The sequence below is a fragment of the Panthera tigris genome, chromosome C1, assembly GCF_018350195.1.
Source record: "Panthera tigris isolate Pti1 chromosome C1, P.tigris_Pti1_mat1.1, whole genome shotgun sequence".
NCBI lineage: Eukaryota > Metazoa > Chordata > Mammalia > Carnivora > Felidae > Panthera > Panthera tigris.
The window spans coordinates 181209232-181231681 of NC_056667.1; the positions used below are offsets into that span (position 1 = coordinate 181209232).

A 22450-nucleotide genomic window follows, 5' to 3' on the forward strand; every position below is an offset into this window, starting at 1 on the left:
TGTACTGGTGGTGCTATCTTTATATCCACCTATATTTCCAGATCATTTGGGCCATTATTTAATATGCCAAATTCTTCCCTCAATAAATATGACATAGACTTTTAAATATATTTCTTTAAATGATTCAACTGCAGAAGTATGTGATGCATTATCCAACAATTAATTAAATATTAACACTGGTGCCTACATTACTGGAAATTGACTAACGGAAAACAAGTCAAATGTATTATTTTTTTAATTACATAAATTAAATTACATAAAAGCAACAATATCACCATCCTGTTCTCTATGTGGGGGGTAGAACACACTCACCCTCACTCATTTAAAAATTATCTGTTGCCTGAAGCAACCGAAAGCTATTTCCAAAGTCAATGCTGAGAATCAGTGGCAGAAACATTGCAACTAGAATCCTGGTATATGGGCATTATAATCCTGGGCTCCACCAACCAGAACATGACGCTCCTTCAAAAAGCAAAACAAAACAAAACAAAACAGAAGGCTTTTCTATTGTGTATATCCAAGGCATTGTCAACACATCACTGCTTCATTGTTCTGCCCATTCTTCATCAGAGCAGCCACAATTAAATGGTCAAGCCTTCTTTTCCTTTTTCTAATAAAAGCCAGAGGAGAATTCCACATCCTTACAATGTTTCATTTTCTAGAACTCCAAATCCACTATTTAAATGTTTCATTCAAAGGCCTGAGTAAAAACAAAAGACAGTATCTGGAAAGTATCTGGAAATTCTGTGGCTTTGTCTGATCTGTATTAGTGAAATGCCCCCAAAACTGTCAAATGAAATTTCACTTATCTGTGCACAGTTGTGGTTACCCAGACCTAGAAAAGTGACTTGACTAATGACAGCAATTCTGGCCATGACACTCTCTAATAGTTTTCTCAGAAACAAATTGAATGAGGCTGAGAGCTCTAGCCACATGTAAACACCATGCTATAAGGAATCAATGTTCCTGCACACAATTAAACTGTAACATTTAAGACAAAAGAATATTCTGGTACTACCAGAGCAAAATCATCTTACAAAATATTTGAGGGGCCGTTGGCTTTTGTGGATTCTCCATGTGATGTCAAGAGCCAACAAGAATGATACTTCGGAAGAGGGATATGATAACGTATCCAGGAGGAAAAATATACATTGCCATCTGTTTTCATGCTTCAGTAAGTGACTGAACTTTAATAACAGGAATTCAAATAAACTGTTATTTAAATATGTATTACATATGCATTTCAAAGACATTTTATTATTAAAAGGGAGTCAAGGTAGATTCTAGTCCTGCCACTAATTCTCTTTGTGATCCTGGGTAAGTTACAACTTACTTACACCTCATTTTTCTATCTGTTAAATAGGACTAATAATCCATCATGCCAGGCTCAAAAGTCTATAAGGATAAAAATTAATAAGGAAGTATGCCAGAAAAAATTTAAAAAAAAAAACAGTAAGAGTTTTTATGAATATATGGATAGATACTTCATCTGTGTTCTCTTTCTCTTTCTCTGAGGACTGGAATTCAGATGTAATGATCCAACTTTAACCATGAAGATGAACACTCTACTTGGGGATGGTGCAACAACAACTTGGGAAGTACCTGAAAGATTACGAAGAGCAACAATGTCCAGCCACCTGGTCCATTCACATTGGAACTGTCACATAAGAAATAAACATCTCTGTTCTCTTGGCCACCGGGTTTCTTTGTTACAGCAGCCTACCCAAACTAATACAGTTATTAAGATGTAAGCACACATGAATCTGTGCAAATCAAATCTCATTTACAGACCTGTTTTGCTTGGTCCTTACAATGTTGGTCTACACAGTACTTCGTATGTTTGCTTAATTTTTACTTAGATGTCAACATTCAAAATCAGAAGATTTCAGGGGCACCTGGGTGACTCAGTCGGTTGAGCATCTGACTTCAGTTCAGGTCATGATCTCGCGGTTTGTGAGTTCAAGCCCCACACTGGACTCGCTGCTGTCAGCACAGAGCCCACTTCAGATCCTCTGTCCCCCTCTCTCTGTCCCTCCCCTGCTTGTGCTCTCTCAAAAATAAATAAAACATTTTTTAAAAATCAGAAGATTTCATATAACAACCCAAGATAAAAGGGGAAACAATTAGATCTGGCAACAATGAATTTTTATTTATAAATGACAACACTTGGCTGGAACTGAAGATACCTGACCCCTTTGGAGACAGCATGTACTATCCAGTTCTCCATAACCTCCCAACATTACAATAGGTCTGCTTTATTTATTTCGTTTTCCTATTCTTAGGCCACAGTGAATACTTGATTTTTCAACCCCTCATCAAAATAAATTTGTGGACATTCAAAATTCTTGGAATTCATATAATTTTATGAATTTCAGCCCTGGATAGCAATAGATTAAAATAGTTCATCTCTGAGAAACTCTTACTCCACGAAGTTCTGCCTATTAACTATATTATGGCTAACAGATAACCATCCCTTATCACCATATCCTTATCACCATATCCTTTCTCATCTGGATTACAGCAATAGCCTCACTGGCCCCCCAGCCTTACATCTTGCCCACCCATTCATTCATGGCATTAAAACGAGAGCCACCTTTCTAAATTATAAATTTAATTCCCTTCTTTCCAATGGCTTCATATTTGCCTTTGGATAAATCCTAAACTTCTTAAAATATAGTGAGATGGTGATATATGTGTGTGTATATAATATATAATATATAATATATAATATATAATATATAGTATATAGTATATAGTATATAGTATATAGTATATAGTATATAGTATATAGTATATAGTATATAGTATATAATATATATATAAATTAACATGAGACAATTAGTTCACAGTTAAAGTTCCCTAATCAAGAGTTCACTCCTGCTAGCATTGCAAACACCCTATTCAGAGATCCATCCTCTAGAAGCTGCTGTTCTATGGGAGGAAAGTAAACTTGTTTTGTTTGAGTTATTGTAATTTGTGGTCTCTGTGTTGCTGCACCTTAAATTATACCCTATCTAATACTATACCCAGTGATTTTTAGTTCCTTAAATCTCCGATATTCCCTCTTGCCATGGGTTCTCTGCACATGTTCTTCCCTCTGCCTGGAACTCTCCCACCTCCTAACTTGCACCTTGCCAACTTCTACTTCAGTTCTCACCTCCATGGAGAAATTATCCCTAACCTTAAGTCTGGGCTCCATTCCCCTTGATATGTATTCCAATAGCAGACTTCTTTCTGACTTTCAGTTATCACTTTAGACACCAGTGGTTCATTAATTGTATGAAAGATGCTTGAAATAGTTTTTCACTGGTAAGTGAATGATAAAGATAAAAAGAATCTAAGTTCCTTTAGAAATAGAGTTGCCTAACCAACCTGGCTTGTCGACCAATTCCAGACAACTTCATGGGAGGAAATAAATTTGTCTTATTTGAGCTACTATAATTTAGGATGACTTTGTTACAGCAGCTAAGCTTGTACCTTAACAGATGCACTTACCGTATTCAATGGTTTTCATGGTCTGTGAAGAGACCATGTCCTTCTCACTTCTGAGTCCTTGTAAGTGCAAGGGCTATGACTGGAATACTCTACCATTTCCGACCATTAATGTAGCTATTAGCCTCCAAATCACAGCTTAAAGATTATCTTGGACAAATCTTCCCTAACCTTGAGGGTCCATTAGATCCAACAGAAGATCCTGCACCCCCACCACCATTATCTCAACATATTTTACTACCCTTTGTTTTGTAATAGTCTCTTTCCTTCAACACACTATAAGCTCTTTGCAGACAGAGGCCACTTCTTACTCATCTACTGCTGCATTGGCAGCGCCCTGTGGATCTGGCACCTAACATATGATCTGGGGCGCAAACCTCCATCTTGACCACAATGCCATCTCAACAGATCTTCTCAATTACCTCACTACAATCTAGAAATATCTCCATATTTTGTTTTATTTTACTTCTAGAAAACACTAATAAGGAGAAGGAAAGGGAAGAGGACAAAAGGCGGGGGGGGGGGGGGGGGCGGAGAAGAAGAAGAGATTAGTATGGCATAATTTGGCATGGTTTAGTGAACCTTTCAGTCTATGTTGCTTCCCAAAACACTTTGTTAAGAAAATATATTCAAAATATTTGGGGGTTGAAGACAGTTAGATAGCATATAGTTTCTTTAGCTGTAATTTTTTTCAAGCCCATAGCATATAATTTATGTGGTATGGAGACCAACTAGGTGCCTTATTACTATGTCTTTCTTCACCTTGGATAGAACTTCAACTGCATCTTAACCATGTTTGTTTAAAGACTAAGACAGGTGCTTAGCTAGTATGTTTTCTCTTCTGGAAGCCAGGGATTTGGCAGCTGATCTTCCAGTAAACAAATAAATCATAATATTGCAAATATGTCCAAACTTTAGTTACCTTATCCTTCGTCGAGAAACCAAGAAAGACCCCCAAGTTAGTTGGGAATTAGCAACCGATGACCTCTATCTACTTCCAAAGCCATGATGCTGGAAGACAAATGTCTGTCATTGATGTGGGACATTCTAGAGCCCCTTTCATATTTTGAAGCAGCCTCAACCACCATAGATGAACTTTGTCCTTTAATTATTTTGAATCACAACAGCCAAGAGACAACTTGCCTTTTTTTTTCCCTTACCTTGTATTTCACTTCCCTTTCCATACTCCTGCTTTCCCCTTCAATTTTAAGGTTGTAAGACAGAGAAGCTCCTATTCTTTAATCTCAGCAAAATTATCTGTTCTCTTGTCCATAGCACAAGAAAAGGAATATACAGATGTAATTTCATTCTTGATCTTCCTTTAACAATGTGTTTAATTAGGCAAGTGCGTCTGTTACTGTCACCTTAAACTAGACTGACTTTTTTCTGGCTCAGCTTACCTCACTATAAAACAGTATGAGGTCAATGCTAGATTGCAGAATTTAATTAAATGCCTAAGATGAAAGCTTTATAACACCTCCAATTCTTGTTTTGCATCAAGAACAAGAAACCAAATTTTGCTTGAGGTGAAAATATAATACTAGCCTTGTAAAAAAGGATTACTGTACATAATTTATAACCTCATTTTTGATAGCAGTTATCAGCAAAGGCTGAGTATTTTTTTTATATAACTGCACTCTGATTTACTATTGCACACAATTCCCAGAATCCTGATTTCAGTTGTTTTTACTGTTAATATGAGACTGCTAAAAGGTCCCAATTTTGTGTCCTAAACTAAATGAGATCAGCCAATTGGAAAGTAGTATGTATAAATTTTAATATCCAGCTATTTATAGTCCTATTTCCCAGACGTGTTGCCTGACCACAGGAAAGGTTCAGTCTGGCTGTATATGAGTCTTCAGTATATGTCAGGACCTCCTGTCCATGTGCAGCAAAAAATCTTTACTCTGCTTTGTTCTTAAATTATGTAGCTCTTCCCTGCCACACACACTAGGCCGCTCATATGTCAGCATTAATACACAGGAATCAATTATTAGCAGCAACATGCTCTGAGATCTCAACTCAGTGAGTCCAGTGAAACATCAGAGGGAATGTGTTACTTTTTTCCTCTTTAAATAATACATACCTGAGGACCACAGAAGAATCTTTTCAGCCTTGGAAATGAAAACCGGGGTTGAAATGATAGTTAAATCCTCTTCTCTTCTGCCTCACTCCACCACCCATAAATATCAGATGAGAGGCTGCATATTCTGGTGAATGTAGGCCAGCTGCTGTGACGCAGGAGGGAGATTTGGGGCTTTGAGATATAAATTTTTCAAAGAACTAAAAGTAGCTCCCAAGAACCTGCTTAACACAACCGCCTGCCTGAGCCTCAGCATTTCCACCGCCAGTCTCTACTGGGGAACAAGATGGGCTTCATCTGCCTCCTCTCATGGTTTCACCACACCAGGCAGGGTTAACCAGACAAACACGACACTTTCATGCTTTTCTTGCCACAGTGTGTGTGAGGGCAAAGCATCTTGCTACAAGCCTCATATACCGAAATCATATCCCATTTCAATTGCCCCACAGCTCCCCACATCTAAATGCGGAAATTTTTAAATAGCAAACACTAAATGAGCATAGCAGCTAACTCCTCAACTAACTAGTCTTCTCCACAATGCGCACAACAAAATGACTAGGAAGAAAACAAATTGTCGACATAACTCTTCTTCAACTGCTAAAAAAGCTAGCCCCTAAAAAGCCATATTTAAAGCTTCAAGCCTCATTTCTCACAGCACTCCCAGAAGAGGGAAAACAGATTTCCCAGTCTGTGAAAATCAGTGTTGCTTTCAGAAAGTTGGTAACGACTCCAAATGCAGAAACTCAAAATCAGGATCATACTAAAATAGATGTGGTTGGTCCTTACCACCAATGTGAGACATACAGACTGCTCACCATGCTGGCTTTGTTATTTCTTAAGGGCTGCTTCCAACATAATGCATAAGAAAGGACGCTAGTCCAAATACATCAATGTTTAGAAATTTTATACTGTTCCACATCACATTTACATGCCATAGGCAGTTTGGGTGAGTCTGATGTAATGCCTTGCATAATGTATTGAAAGATAAAGAGATTTGCTAAGGCAAACTACAAGACAATTAATTAAAAGCCTTATCCTCTTACCATATAGTTTTTTAGGTCTGTCTGTGGCAAAGTCAACCCTAAACGTATACATAATAGTCCTGGCTAGTCTTACCCACCCCCCATCTCACCCATCCCTAAACTATTAACAGTCACTTTGGAAATGCAGAGGTGAGAGGAGTTCAAAAGCAGCAAAAGTCAGAGAAAGCAGAAAGAGCTTACAGACCTCTTTTGTGTTGTCCCTTCACTTCTGTTCAGAATGTCTGAAATTGCTCACTTCATTATGATACATTGCCTCAGATGTCACCAATTAAAGATATGAGTCAACAAGCATTATTTGTTTAAAAAAAATCCAACCACCTTCAGGGGAATCATTATACTATGAAGAATTTAATTAGATCGCTTTCTATCCTAACATTTATCAGAGAACAGCTACAGAGGAAAGAAAAGGATGACAGAGGCCTAATAATCTGGGAGCACTTTAGAACAACCTGGAAAGGTAAAGTGGGCTCTTAGGAACCATACAGCATCCTAAAAACTCAAACTCTCTTTTTCTAAATGACCAATGTTGGATATGGAGGACACACTTAATAAGTTGGCGAGTAACCTGATATGAGAACCCTCCGATGCTCTGCTAGAATATTCACGGACACTCTAGCTTTGTCCACTTCTGAGTTCGTCAGTTTTCTTGGTTCACCTTGGTGCACGGTGCCACTCTAAACTACGACAGCTGTGGCAGCATCCTGCATAAGGGACTACTGTAGGGGCCACAGGATCACATAAGAGAGCTGAAGTAGAAAAATCAGAAATGTCCATGGGCACTTGCTTTCCAGATTATGTGTCTAAAGCCTATAAATCTTAAAAGCTGGCATGCTCAGCCTCACAAAAGACCTCCTATCTCCATCAACTTCTAGAATTGTTCCAATGATAAGCAGAAAGAGAAGCAAAAAGTATATAATAATTTCTTGAAAAACTTTAGCCTTGCTATTTGGTGCCTAGACCCCCTTCTAGGACTCACTTCCAGCTTGAATGGGAAAAGGAGATTATAAATTCCAAAAACTTACAGGGCAAATGATCTTCAGACAGCATGTCATCCAATTTTCTGGACCAGAAGCTGAGAGCTATGGGGCCAGTCACCCTCCATATTAATCTGCCAAATGGCCAATGCACTCCATGAATAAACTAATGAGCATTGATCCACCTAGTTAGAAGTCCTGACTTTTTTTTTTTTTTAGATTTATTTATTTGGAGAGAGAAATAGAAAGCACAAGTGGGGGAGGGACAGAGAGAGAAGAAAAGAGAGAGAATCCCAAACAGGCTCTTCGTGGAGCCCAATGCAGGGCTCGAACCCATGAACCATGAGACCATGACCTGAGCCAAAGCCAAGAGTTAGACGCTTAACCAGCTGAGTCACCCAGGCACCCCAGAAGTCCTGACTTCTAACTCAGTGGGTCTTTGATGGCTACATCAGTGGTGGTGTTGGGTGAAAGGCAGCAGCAGCCACAAGTGAACAAGCCAGAGCTCCCCACACATCAGCCATCTCCTGTGTGTGGGATGCATCATTCACCTCAGAGCTCCATCACCTGACTTCAAATACAGAAGCCAAGAGTGGATCTAGTGGAAGAAAAGGAGTGGGCAAAAAGTCATTCCTATACTAGGAAGAAGAAGGAAAACTGTTCTCTGTCCTCCCTCCATATCACAAGCCTCCTGCTCCTGGGAAACAATTCGGTTACCATATAAAGTGAATTAAGCTTCGTGGAAGAACCTGAACACCTTAACACTATGAGAGTTTCCGGTAGACATAAACAAAAACAAAAAGCAAAAAAGTATATCGGGAAAAACTGTTTAGAATTTGAGAATGTGCTGTATATGTATATGGGACCAAGATGAGAAGGGAGAAGAATGAAAGCCTCTGATTTGTAACTATAGAGATCAAACCAACCGATGGTTACCAGAGGAGAGGTAGGTGGGGGGATGGGTGAAATAGGCAAAGGGGATTAAAGAGTACACTTATCATGATGAGCACTGAGTAATGTATGAAATTGTTGAATTTCTGTTGAAACTAACAGAACGCTGTATGTTAACTATATTGGAATTGAAATAAAAAATTTAAAAAAAAAAATGAATGAATGAAAGCCTCTGGATAGAAGGCAATAGAGCCAAGAGGAACTCAAACATCCAATCTAGAGACAAGGTAGCTATATCCAAAGGTTTATAATTCAACTGAAGCCAAGGATGGGGAGATGCAGAGCTCTTGACTGCCAGGCAGACCAGTCAGGGCACAGATGATTATAAATATGAAAATACTTCTCGTAAAACCAGGGACAACATGAACCAGGGCAGACAACAGACCAGGCTGAGGTGTGACCGAAGAGCGCTCAGTAGAAAGACTCAAGAGTCTAACAGAGACTGTCGAGAATGGCAATTGTTTCTCTACCTTTTTGAGACCATTCCCCTGCATCCTCCTCACCCCCTTCCACAAAGTGATTTGTCCTTAGTGTAGCTCAATTACTTGTGATTAAGACAAATAAGGGAAATGAGAAAGGCGCCAGTAGCTGTCAAATCTTAAAGTATCTATGAATACTTGGAAAGTTTGTTTAATTAAGAATCCTAAGCCCCACCCCAAGAAATCCTAATGCAGGCAGTTCCGGACCACAATTTGGCAAACACTGAATGACAGAGAGGGCAATAAAAAGGCTAATTTTCCAGCCAGCCCAGCAGCTCCAGATTTGTTTTGACAGCATAAAAGGTACCCTGCACCCTCCACAATCCTCAGAGAGGTTACTGCAAAGGGGTTCTAAAAACCTTGCCCACATTACACTTATGGGAAAGTTAGGGCTCCAATTTAGAATACTCTTCTATCACGGCAGTACCTGAAAGGCCAGTTAATCACAAACTTAGCCAGTGCCCCTACATGCCTACTCATGGTTTTTGTTTCTTTTCTTTTTTATTTTTTTTTAAATTTTTTTAACATTTATTTATTTTTTGAGAGAGACAGACTGCAAATGGGGGAAGGGCAGAGAGAGAGGGAGACAAAGAATCCGAAGCAGGCTCCAGGCTCTGATCTGTCAGCACAGAGCCCGAGGCAAGGCTCGAACTCACAGACCGCGAGATCAGGACCTGAGCCGAAGTCAGACCCTTAACCAACTTAGCCACCCAGGCATCCCAGGATTTTTGGTTTCTTTTAAAAAAACAAAGATTTGTCTTGTTTAAAACTCTGCATCTGTAAAACTATGCAAAGGTATCATAAGCCAACATGTTCTGACACTTTTGGTTTTGCTTGTATAAGGTTTTCTCCTAGGTACCTTTATTTTTACATGAAAGACAATCCTGGTGATATGAGAGGAAACAGAGGCCAGCTTGCTGGCTGCTCGTCAAAACTTACCAGAAATAGGGGTGCCTGGGTGGTTCAGTAGGTTAAACGTTGACGTTGGCTCAGGTCGTGATCTCACGGGTCATGAGTTAGAGCCCCGCGTCGGGCTCTGTGCTGACAGGTAAGAGCCTGGAGCCTGCCTCGGATTCTGTTTCCCCCTCTCTCTCTGCCCCTCCCCACTCACGCTCTGTCTCTTCTCTGTCTCTCAAAAATGAATAAACGATAAAAAAAAATAAAAAATTTAAAAATTTAAAAAAAAAACTTACCAGAAATAAAAGCTTAGTAACGTGCAAGGAAACCAGCTGTTGCCTCCATACCAAATCAGCCTGCTGCCATGGCAGTCTCCTTGGAGCTGAAACACACTTTGAAGGTAGGAAAAAATATCTCAGAACAAAGAAAACAAGTCCTTCCAACAGTGAGAAGTGGTAGTCTGCAAAGAAAGAGTCTATTTAATTTTTCAGTCCTAAAAGCAAGTAACTATTGTCCAAATGGCATGGAAAAGTGGCAGAAGTGCAGAAGTATCCTAGAGCCTTAAGCTGAGACTAAAGGTGGGTTGGAAGAGAAATTCTGGACACTCCTGAGTTCTTGTCTGAGAAACTCAACCACTGTAGGACCTTGGGTGAATCACTGAACCTCTGAGGCTCATTTTACAAATGTGTCAAATGGGGATAATATCCCCCACCATCTCTCCTCACAGGAAGTGGTAAGGTTTGAACGACAGAAAACATGGAAGAGCTTTCCATAAAATACTAGTCAATAAGCAAATATTTGTACACATTTTTATCACCATGATTGCTACTCTGCTGTTCCTTTAAGGCTTTTAAAAATTGAAAGAGCAAGTCGTCGCTGTATCCATTAAATACCTATTCGTTAATCTTTTTTTTTAATGTTTATTTTTGAGAGACAGAGCCAGAGTGGGGGAGGGGCAGAGAGAGAGGGAGACACAGAATCCGAAGCAGGCTCCAGGCTCTGAGCTGTCAGCACGGAGCCCGACACGGGGCTTAAACTCACAGGCCATGAGATCATGACCTCAGCCAAGGTCGAATGCTTAACCAACTGAGCCACCCAGGTGCCCCCTCATTAATTTCTTTTAAAGTTACTGTGCTATGGGACACCCGGGTGGCTCAGTTGGTTGAGCATCCAACTCTTGATTTTGGTTTGGATCATGATCCCAGTGCTGTCGGATGGAGCCCCACATCAGGCTTCGTGCTGAGCGTGGAGCCTGCTTAAGATTATCTCTGCTGTCAGCACAGAGCCAGTTTTAGACCCTCTGTTTCCCTCTCTCTCTCTCTGACCCTCCCCCACCTCTCTCTCAAAACTAAAAATAAATACTAAAAAAAAAAAAAAAAAAAAGATTCTCTCCCTCTGTCCCTCTCCCCCACTCATGCTCTCTCTCTCTAAAAAACAAAACAAAAAAAGTTACTATGCTAAAGAAATCTGTTAATATCAATGAAACTGATCAGTATTTGGTAATCAAGTATAGGAGAGGAATGTATTTGTGCCTAAAAAGTCTAAATCTCTGAATCTTTTTTTTTTATTATTTATTTATTTTTATTCTCACATTAGATAACATACAGTGTAGTCTTGGCTTCAGGAATAGGATCTAGTAAAAAGTCTAAATCTCAAATACTATCTTCTATTACCCATTTTTTTCCTAAAACAAAGAAATCACTATGAGGATGTACAATATTTTTAATCATTTCACTTTTTCCATGGAATGATCACACAAACGACTGGTCATCCTATTTACACGACAGAGAATACGAGTAGTAGCAGCAACTAGAAAGAAAAAAAACATGGCAATTTAGCATTGCAGCAAGAGACTATACATAAAACTATCCTCAGTTCATCTGTACTCTTCTATCCATCAGTATCTTTATCTTAAAAAACTCTCTTACCTTGGGTGCCTGGATGGCTCAGTTGGTTAAGCATCTAACTCTTGATTTCAGCTTGGGTCATGATCTCATGGTTCGTGGGATCAAGCCCTGTGTACGGCTCTGCACTGGTGGCACAGAGCCTGCTTGGGATTCTTTCTCTCCCTCTCTCTCTGCCCCTCCTGAGTGATGTTCCCAGAAGCCCCTGGGAGGCTGCCCTCCAGGCTGCCTCTGCACCTTTGTTCCCACCAGCTGAGTCATGTGCCCACCAAAGCCAATTGTGTTTGTTCCCAGACCTGTTTATGCCAGCTCTACTTGTTATTGTTAATTATATAATTGAATTAAATATTATGTAAATCCCAGAAATTTGAGAGCAAAAAGAAAGAGTGGTAGTAACTATGGAAACCAAGTTAAATACTTTAGAAAGATCTGGTAAAGGCAAGCACCTAAAAATATTTCTGTCAAATTAAGAATGAGTAAAGGATTGGAGGAAATCTTAAAATTCTAGAATTCTTGACTCAGACTGCTTCACAAGTCTGCATACTTTCCCTACTGAAGAGGTTGGAACGGCAAAGCATGGAAGAGGCAGTATGGGTGCAGCTCACAGAAGAAAGCCCATGAGGAACCCCCATGAGCAGATAAAGACTCAGAGAGAACACCTCAGTCTTCTCAAAAGACTGGTGAGTGTGCACAGAAATTTTTTAATCTCTTTTTGACTCTCTGTTTTAACTGACTCCACATATTTAAAGACCCCAATAATAAAACATTTAAAAAAAAAAACACCTTTTGGCTTTTATTCCAAAAAGACAAGTGTCAAAAACCAGGGGGAAGACTCTTTTTTTATTTAGTGTTTATTTATTTTGGGAGAGAGAGATTTTATCTCAATGTTTTGCAAATAGATAAAGGAAAAGCCGGCCAAATTGAAAAGAACTTGAATGAAATACAAACACAAAACTACAAATTAAAGGAAAGCACAGGACACAAAGAAGAGCAAGAGAAAGGCATGGAACTAAAACCACACTGGACAGAGAAAAGGCTAACCCAATACTCTGAAACACCAGAACTGGTGAAATGAAAAATAAACATGAGAAAATTAAGCAGAAGTTAGAACTTGGCTCTTTAAAAACTACCTCCTGATGAAAGAAACTGCTCATAATGTGATTTTTAGGCATTTTATTTCATCCATAATTTTAGGAAAAGTAATACATACACATCATACAATATTCAGACAATTAATGAGTAAATAATGAAAAGCAAGTCTCCCTCACACACTTTTCCTTCAGCCACCCGTTCGCCCCCAGAGGCAACTACTGTTACTAGCTTCTGTTTCCTTCCAGGGACAGTACATGCATACAAGCATAGATATATTTAAATAATAATATAATCTTAAGCATTAAACTTGGGATAGACAGATACAGGTATTTCTAATAGATCAATGTATAAGTCTCCCAGAAAGTCTCAATCCACTCTTGCAAAATTACCTCACAATTCCACAGGTACCATTTTTGGGAAATGAATTCCATCCAAAGTCCTATTTTCACAGTGTAAAAATAGGGATGGTGCTACTTCCCAAAAAGCAAGTCAAGTCAGAGGTCTCTAAGAGTATTTACATTAAATACAAAGCTGGCTAGATGACAGATCTGATCTGTTAGGGCAATTCACCTCTTCCTGATGCCTTGGCCTTTTTAAAAACTGGCATACCACACATACAATGTGGTAATCGGTGTGGGAATTCAAAAGGGAAAAGCAAGCGGGAACAGTAGAGGAGACTCCTATGGGTCTCATACCTCAGGCTTTTCTTGCTCAAGTCCAGACTTTGCATCACCCGTCTCTGGAAGGCTTTGGAACCTGATTAGTTGTTCAGAGCAGACCCTTCTCTCAGGCAAATTCACCTTATTGTAACTCATAAGATCTATGTGTATGATTGGGGCGGGGGGGAGGGGTGGGCGTTGGGCGTGTATGTATGTGAACACATACACTTACAGAATGCCAAAGTATTCATTTACAGGGAGAACTCTGTCAAGGAGCCATAAACACTCAACATGGAGGCAAGTGCATTTTCCTTCTGTGGGCACATACATGAAAATCAAATAACCGAACTACAGAAAAACTGCCATTTCCACCTATCCAAATCCATTCCTCTTTATTCTGATTACAAAATTTCATTTCTGAGAACTGTTCATTCCCCATTAACAGAACTTATGGTTTAAATGGTTGGGTGGGCACATGTCCCAGGAGTGGCCAGTCCCAGAGCTGAACCTGTCCCAGTAGTTGACAGGATTGTTAAACTGTGAGCAGGGAGATGCAGAAAGCCCCCTCAAAATGAGAGAGCTTTGACTGAAAATGAAGGCAAGAGATGGAGAGAGACGTTGCTTCATAATACCAATAACAATGAAGCCAAGCCATGCCTGCGACCAGGATACCCAATGAACTTTTCACTTATGAGAGAAAATAAACTCCTTTCTTAACTCACTTTGAGCTGGGATTCTATCTCCTGTAAACAAAAAGAAGTCCTTTCTTCTTGTTTATATAAGTGCTTTCACAGAGAAAATGGAATTCGACTAAGGAAGGTTTATCATATGATTTGAATGCTTAATCAACATCAAAGTAGCTTAATGCATTAGTATCCACACCAAGGCAATCCAACACTCATCCTTGGGCATCCTTCTGTCCTTCAACATCTGACCAGAGCCACTTGCACAGACACACTGTTTCTTAAACCATGCTCATTATGTTCAATCCGCCTGGCAAGCCTGTCTCTGCTCCATTTAACCAGCTCTCAGAGGGCAATCACATATCCCTTGTTCCCAAGTTCTTATGGGGATGCATCACTGGATCTCAAGTACCGAGAATAATCGAAAACCACTTAATAGATTAAATTCTATGGCACCCAAGAGAACTCGTAACGCATTCAAATTAAATGTTGTGAATTTCTTCCAGTGAATTCTAGCATCAAAAAATCATTCACTGTAGCAAAATGACGTACTCAACAGTTTCCGACTATGGGAATATATCAATGATATTTTCCACTAAGGTGAACACATAGCTCTGATACTTTGATTAAGGTCGGTTCTTTAAACCCACATTATTTCGATTACAAGGAGTTTATGCTCACTCCAATTTGTAGGACAAGACAAAAGTATACATCTTTGTAAGCTAAGCTCCAATCGGAGCACCTGTTAGGCAAATAATGGCTGCAGTGTACCACTTTTTTCCTCCTTTCAGGCACAAATCCTGTGTGTGGTTACATTCTTTGAGTGCCTCCCCCAGCACCACTTCCCAGCCCCTTGTCCCAATTAACCCACGCCATGGAGAGAAGCAAACAGTTTCTCTCTCCTCAAACCATTATCATCATTTGCTTCTGCGTCGCCCCCACTAGACTCAGCTCTTTGGATGACTTGATCACTAGTCTAGCACAGTGTCTGGCAGACACTTTAAACATCAGTTGTGTGGATTTAACTACACTTGTCGACAACTTACCAGAGTATCTGGTCTGTGACTTTTATGTCACTGTTCAGTTTCAAGCATCAAGGAAAGTACTGGAGAGGAGTCTTAGAAACTTGGTGTCTGCCCTCCCTCCAAGAACAAGGGGTCCTGAAACAGGTTCTTTTGAACAAATTTTCAACCTTTGTAAAATATATCCTGCAACCCTGGCTACAGCTCTCTGGCCGAGGGGTTGGTGCTTGACCTAAACGTGTCAGATAGAGACTGGACACGAGGAAGGCCACTGGCCTCCAAGGTGGCCAGGCATGAGAGCTGAACCCCAGGAGGGACAAAGTGTACTGAATAGTGATGAAGCAACTCGGTAAGATCCCTTCTCAGAGTGTGTGAATGCAACTCTGACAGGGAAAGCTGTCAGAGAATAGCACAGAAAAAAAATCAAAAGAAAGTAAAAGCTGAAACTCTAAAGCAAGAGAAGCCAAGAATAATTCAAATCTTGAGGTCTGTAGGGGGAAGGAAGCATTTAAGACTACAGAGAAGACACAGCAAGAAGCGGAGACAAGTAACAGGAAAGAACTCCAGCCACTATAATGCGGTCTCAAATTTCCTTTACAATACAACATGAGGTCGGTGGATGAAAAGGCCACATTAAGAGACAGCTACTGTAAGTTTTTCAGTTATCTTTACCTCTACTAAAGAGCTGAGGTTGTCAATTATCAAAATGGACATTAGAAGTAGGCTTTTATTGTTGAAATCAGAGACATTTAAGACTTCTGAGTTGGCAGATTGCCTGGGTGGCTCAGTCAGTTAAGCGTCTGGCTCTTGATTTCAGCTCAGGTTATGATCTCATGATTCGGGAGTTGGAGCCCCATGTCAGGCTCTGCACTGTCAGCACAGAGCCTGCTTGGGATTCTCTCTCCCTCTCTCTCTGCCCCTCCCCACCACACATGCACAAGTGCATGTGATCTCGCTCTCTCTCAAAATAAATAAATAAGCTTAAAAAAAAGGATTGTGAGTTGGGTATAAAAACTTCAGGGGTACCCCACCATTTCATGAAGGGGTATAATCTCACCAGGCCGTTCTCAGGAACAGGCCCCAGGCTGGATTCTGCACTCAGGCACAGTTTACTTAGATGATCTTAGTTGTCCAATGCCAACTCTAAGTTTAATTGAATCCTGCCTCTACAACATTGTGATATTTGCCTCAAGTGAATCTCTTAAGCAAACCAAGGAACATCCAAAGGGCAAAAATACAGACTTTATTAAACTTATAAAATAAGTTGTAGATATATTTGTATGCCCTCTTACAAATGTACATTTGGCTTTCATATCTAGAGATGGGGGAACTGGTGGGAGACCTGGAGCCCTTACCTTCCTCTAACTACTGGGATATGTTCATTGGGGCTTTAGACTCGGGTGTGATTACACAAAAACCAAAAAGTAAATGGTTTGAACAAGAGCCATATTTATATCTTAATATTTAACAGTCCAGATGTAACCAGTCCACACTGGAAAATCTTCCACTTCCAGTTCCAGATAGCTCTTTCAAGTATCACCATCCCCTAGTCAGTTGGAAGGCAGAAAGAGGAATGGAGGGTACACTCCTTCCCCATTGGCCAGATTTTACCACATGATCATGCCTAGCTTCAAGGGCAGCAAGGAAATTAATCCCTACACTAGCAACCAAAGGAAAACTAAGTGAAATTATACTCTCATACATCAATTGGGGGCCTTCTTCCCTGTGCAGCTCCCATCACCTGAGGAAACTTGAGTGAGATCTGTTCTCCACAGTATGTATGAATTTAATATAAGCATGAAACTCACTGCTTAAATAACACCAATAAGAAATCCACTATGAAGTCACTACATAAAACTGACAAATGTTTACAAAAAGAGAAAAAAAATAGTAAAAGACCTGAAAGATAATTAGGTAACTATTATATGAAGGAAAATCTGGATGATCTGAGAATAAACCACACCCTTGCTCCTAACCTTCTTCAATCACCTGAGAGACTCCTAAATCACATGGGAAAAGTAGCTCTCCTGCCCTGCACTGAAAAACCCACACAGGTCATTGTAATAACTAAAGGCACTGATTAAATGACAAAGTAAAATCTTCCTCAGCCTTTAAATTGCACTACTTGGTTAGAGCTGCCATAACAAATACCGCAAACTGGGTGGCTTAAACAACTTTATCATCTCACAGAGATGGAGGCGAGTCCACAGTCCAGATGTCAGAAGGGTTGGTTCTGTGAGGGAAGGATCTAGGCCTCTTACCTTGGCTTGTAGATGTCTCTTCACAATGTCTTCCCTTTACGTGTGGCTGAGCTTGAAACTTCACCTTTTTAGAAGGACATCAGTCACACTGTATGAGGGCCCCCCCTTAATCACCTCATTTCAACTTGATTACTTCTGTAAAGACCTCAACTCAGAATAAGTTCACTTTCTGAGGTATTTGTGGTTAAACTTCAACATATGAATTTGCTGGGGGCAGTGGGGAGAGATTGGGGCACTACTCTAAAACTTACTCTTATAGTTTTTGTTCCTTACAAAAAAGGGGTTTTTTCCTTACCCAAAAAAAAAAAAAAAAAAAAAAAAAGCCTTTTGTGCTTTTGTGTCTATGAAGACAGATTATAACACAAGCAACTTTCTTCATTGTTACCTCTGCGTCTTCCCAGAAAAACTGAACAAGAAATGATACTCATTGCAAAGCATATTTACTAAACAACTTGATCGTTTTAGGCAATGCTATAATATTCAAGGTTGTACTGGCCCACAGACCATTTCTCACAAGATATGTGAACCAGCAGGAAAAAATGAGAGAGGGGATGGTTCAGTGGTTTGAGAGGACAGTCATTCGTCAGGGTCTAGTTGACAGATTTCAAAGGACCTCAAAGGAAAGACAACATTGTAACTTGCTGGGCTATGCTAACAATACAGACTTGCCCAATTCTTGGGTTTTCAATGATCAGAGACTTGCTCCTTGGTCACTTCTATTTGAGATTTACTTAACTTAATGGTGTCAGTACTCTGACCTTGCCTATCTGCTTACCTTTGTGAACTGGATTTCAGTCTGCAATCTCAGGCTGATATCTGACACTAGTTTGGTTAACTCATCTACTTGTTAATGCCCCGGACCTGCAGAGGTAGACTGGCCTTCCATCCTTCACTTGTATTAGATCCTAAAACCTGCTTTTAAATCTCCATTCAGATTTCATTCCTGGTCCTGACAAGCAGCTTTATTTTCCAATCCCAGCTTAAATTCCAGTCCTAATGGCGACGTGACTCCCCTACAAATGAATCACAGCTGGGAAGCTGTTTTTTTCTGTCACTCTGGATGTATCTCTGTGAAGTAGAAATGAGCTAAATAAAAAAGGAAATTAAGAAATTACAACAGATATGAAATATTCACAAAAGTTCTTTAAATAATAAAATAGCTTCTCCCTTCAAATTTATTATTTATTTTTAGTCTCTACAAAATTATTAGGAAGAAAGGGAAAGTCACTCTTATTTCTAACCCTCGAGGATAATCACTGTTAACATTTTGGCACATATCCTTCCAGTCTATTCTTTTCTACTCATAAATACATAGGTAAATAGATTTAAAAATGAGATCATGTTATAATTTTTATTATTTTGTGATTTACTTTATTGTCTTAAAAAAATATACTACAAAGACTATCTTCTGGTAACATTTTTTCTTTATATCATCACTTTTAATGGCAAAATAGAATTCCATTGTAAGAATGTACCAGACAGACAGACCTAATAGGCCTCTAAGTAAACTTTTTTGTAAAGGTATATGTTTGATGAATGAGAACATTCCATTATGATTTTCTGCCTTGGTAATCTGTTGCAGTTTACGACCAAATACAGTCAACTACAAGATGCTAAAGGAACCTTAATTACACCCCAAAAGATTAATGACTGAAAAGAATTTCTAATAAGATCAATAAAGATTTTAAATCCTTCATGCCTTATTGCTAGCATGTAAGCAAGACCGTGCTAAACATTCAAACTTCTGATTAGGATAAAATGTAAAAATGTGTCTTTTTGCCCAGTATTTTTATTGCCATTGTCTCCATACTAGAAAATTCAATGAAATCCAAATGTTCCTCCTATCTCCATCACAACAGACCAGGTAAACAGCTTTATCTGCTTAATATGTTAAGAAAGAGGCAAAGAAATGCAATGCCTTGGGGACCAAAAAAAAAAAGTTTCACAATGAAAACAAATACAAAAAATACACCTCATTTTATTAGGAAGAAATACACTAACTCTTACAGCCAAGCATAGGGGCAGGAAAAACAGTAATTAGATACTATTTTTCACAAGCATTTTTGTAGGACACCTTAAAAGAACAAAAAATTTCAAGCTACACAAAGTGGCAGACTATAGAAATCACAACTATTTTGAATCACTCCACTCTAGGAAGTGGAAAGACTAAGAATTTGTAGACACCACCAAGCAGAAGTTGGCTTGTTTACCACTAAAACTCTATTCCAAATGGTAATTCAGAACAAATGCTTGAATTTAATATGCTTCTTTACAAATGTGCAATTTTCCCCCAAACGATGTAAAGATGTGTTTCGCTGCTATACTATACAGTTTCAAGACATCCAAATATAGTTAGTGTCTGATAATTTTGTTTAAATGGTAAACATGATTATAAATTTCTTTTAAACTCAGATGTATAATAATTACTCCCTGATTTGTGAGAGAATCAACATGAATTGAAAATTACAGTAAATGTTGAGAAAATGTGATTTTATTTAATCATATATTCTTTCCATAAGACATTACAGTCTGACTTCACGATCGAAATCTTGCCGGAAACTCTCTTCTCCATGGTCATCAGTGACTTCCTTCATGCCACATGCAATACTTCTCATTCTTGAATTTTCTTATACTAGTATGTCTTACTGTTGAATATTGCTCTTTCTTAACATTCTCTACTTTCCAGCTTTTCTAACAATATACCATCCTAAATCACTTCTCTCCCTCTCTTCCCAATCTCTGTTAACTCAAACATTACCTAGAGCCTAGTAGGAGATGGGCACAACACTGTATCCTATAGATAAAGAAGGATCAAGACGTGTCTGGTCCTTGAGGAGAGAGATGCAGGTAACTAACATTTCAGCCCAAAATGATCAGAATTGTAAGGTATGACCAAGTTGGTGTAAGACTATCAGTGAGGGATATTTTAAGTTGTAAATCAGAATTGAGGATTTATGGTGAAAGCAGGCTTCCTGGAGCATGTGATGCTGACCAACTAGGTTTGTGCCAGACACATTTATATTCCCCCAAAGTAGTCCTCAGGCCTCAGCTGCCTGGAAATCCTTCTAGATTTTCCCTAGGGCAGCTCTCTGGTCCACTTACATGACAACTATTTCTGACTTTCTCCATTCTCCTCAAAATTTCCAGACAGCCTCTGTTTGCCTCAGACACAGAAGATGACCTAACCTTCAACTTCGGAGAAACCAGAAATACAGTCCACTAGAAGAAAAATCTTACTATTACAAGATGAAGCATACAGTACAGAGGATGGTACAAAGGAGTTATTTTAGATTTTCTTAAATCCCAGCTCCTACCATGATCACTTTGGGAGGCTCAGGGAAGTCCTTCCTCTCCTGTTTCCCTATGGTTCCTTACATGTCTTCACTTGTCAACCAGAGCCCCAGGCTCATCTCCTCCTCCTCTGCTACTGGCCAAGAGTCTCCTCCCATTTGGTTCCACTAGATTTTCCTTCAGTGGAACAAGGTGGAGGAGAGAATAGCAGTGAAGGTGAAGATCCTTCCTCTTCAGAGAATCAGGAGAAACGAACTTCCAGATCCAGCTTGAGAGTGAAGTCTCCAGGACCGCCACCCCCTCAACATAAACCTAGATCCAAAAACACCTCCAAATTTCCAACCCACCTTACCACACCTGTTCCCATTAACCTAACCTGGTCAAGGCCATAGAAGAAAAATGGCTGTGTTCCAAACCCCAGAAAGACTGGGTATGGTGGGCACAAAGGGAAGAAAATCCAATCCTTTCTCACAAGCCATTATGTTTTACTATAGCTGCTTTCTAGGAGCCAAATTTAGATACACTAGAAGCTAACAATTGTTTTTGCAAGTCATTAGAAAATAGATTTCACAGGCAAACAACAGTTCTCCAGAAACATCATTTTGTTCAAATTCTGCTCACAGTATGGATTACATGCAGTAATTATAAAACCTGCAAGAGGTTTTAGAATCCAGTTAATCAAAGTTGTGGGTTAGCCAACAAAAGTCAAAAACTTAAGTCTGTAACTCCCCTATAACCTGAAGGTACTTAGACTCTTTCAAGTTCATTCATTTCTTCAGCAAATATGTGTAAGTCATGTATCACACACCCAATACAGCACTAGGCTCTGAGCACACAGTGGAGAATAAAATAAATGTGCCCACTGCTTAAAGACTACTGAGGAGACAGATAAAAAAAACAAGTAAACAAGTAAATAGAGCATTACAAATGGTAATAGGTGTTTGCATCACATCCTGCAACAAAATTATACTCCCAGGCACTACCCAATTGCCATAGTCTCCTTAGCAGAATGAAGCAGTGACCAAGAAAACATGGTAGAAAATTGCACAAAATTGTTGGTCTAGGGGACATATGCATTTAAACTCTGATTTGCAAAACAACTGTCTGGAGAAGCCTTCAGGCTGATGACTCACTAGACCAAAAGAGACTCTTCCAGAGCTTTATATTTAATCAAATTGATACCCCACAGACTGCATGAGTTTTTCACCAAAGACACTATTAACTTGAGCCATCAACAATATTCAACCCATGCAAGCCTCAAAACACATTTATATGCTAGTGTCATTTTCACAAAACCAATAAGATCTCTACCGTCACTAACCTCAGGATCTCATTCAAATGACCCAGCCCTAAGTGCCACAGAAGACAAAAAGCTGTTCACCTGGTAGGTTATCTCCCAGACATCTGAGATGTGAATAGAGAGATTTTTTTTTTTAAGATTTCTGAATTACAATGACAGAAAATAAGCAACCCCTGATTTACACTCATTGGCTCATTGACTTCTCTGTGACATTTTCAAGGTCCTGGAAATCTGACAGAAACATCTCCTAACTGACCCTCATTTGAAGCCCTGAGACCTAAATTGAAGAAGGGGAGCAGGTGATCATATAGGAGAATTC

General features: G+C 39.4%; 1 protein-coding gene across 1 annotated transcript in view; it reads right to left on the minus strand.

Moving 5' to 3' along the window:
• HECW2 (HECT, C2 and WW domain containing E3 ubiquitin protein ligase 2) overlaps nucleotides 1-10294 on the minus strand; it is a 321506-nt gene extending 311212 nt beyond the window's left edge. Inside the window, exon 1 of the mRNA XM_042994961.1 lies at nucleotides 10216-10294. The gene's annotated coding sequence lies outside the window, so the exon portion shown is untranslated. The remainder of the gene's footprint in view (nucleotides 1-10215) is intronic.
• Between the last annotated feature and the right edge of the window lie 12156 nt (nucleotides 10295-22450).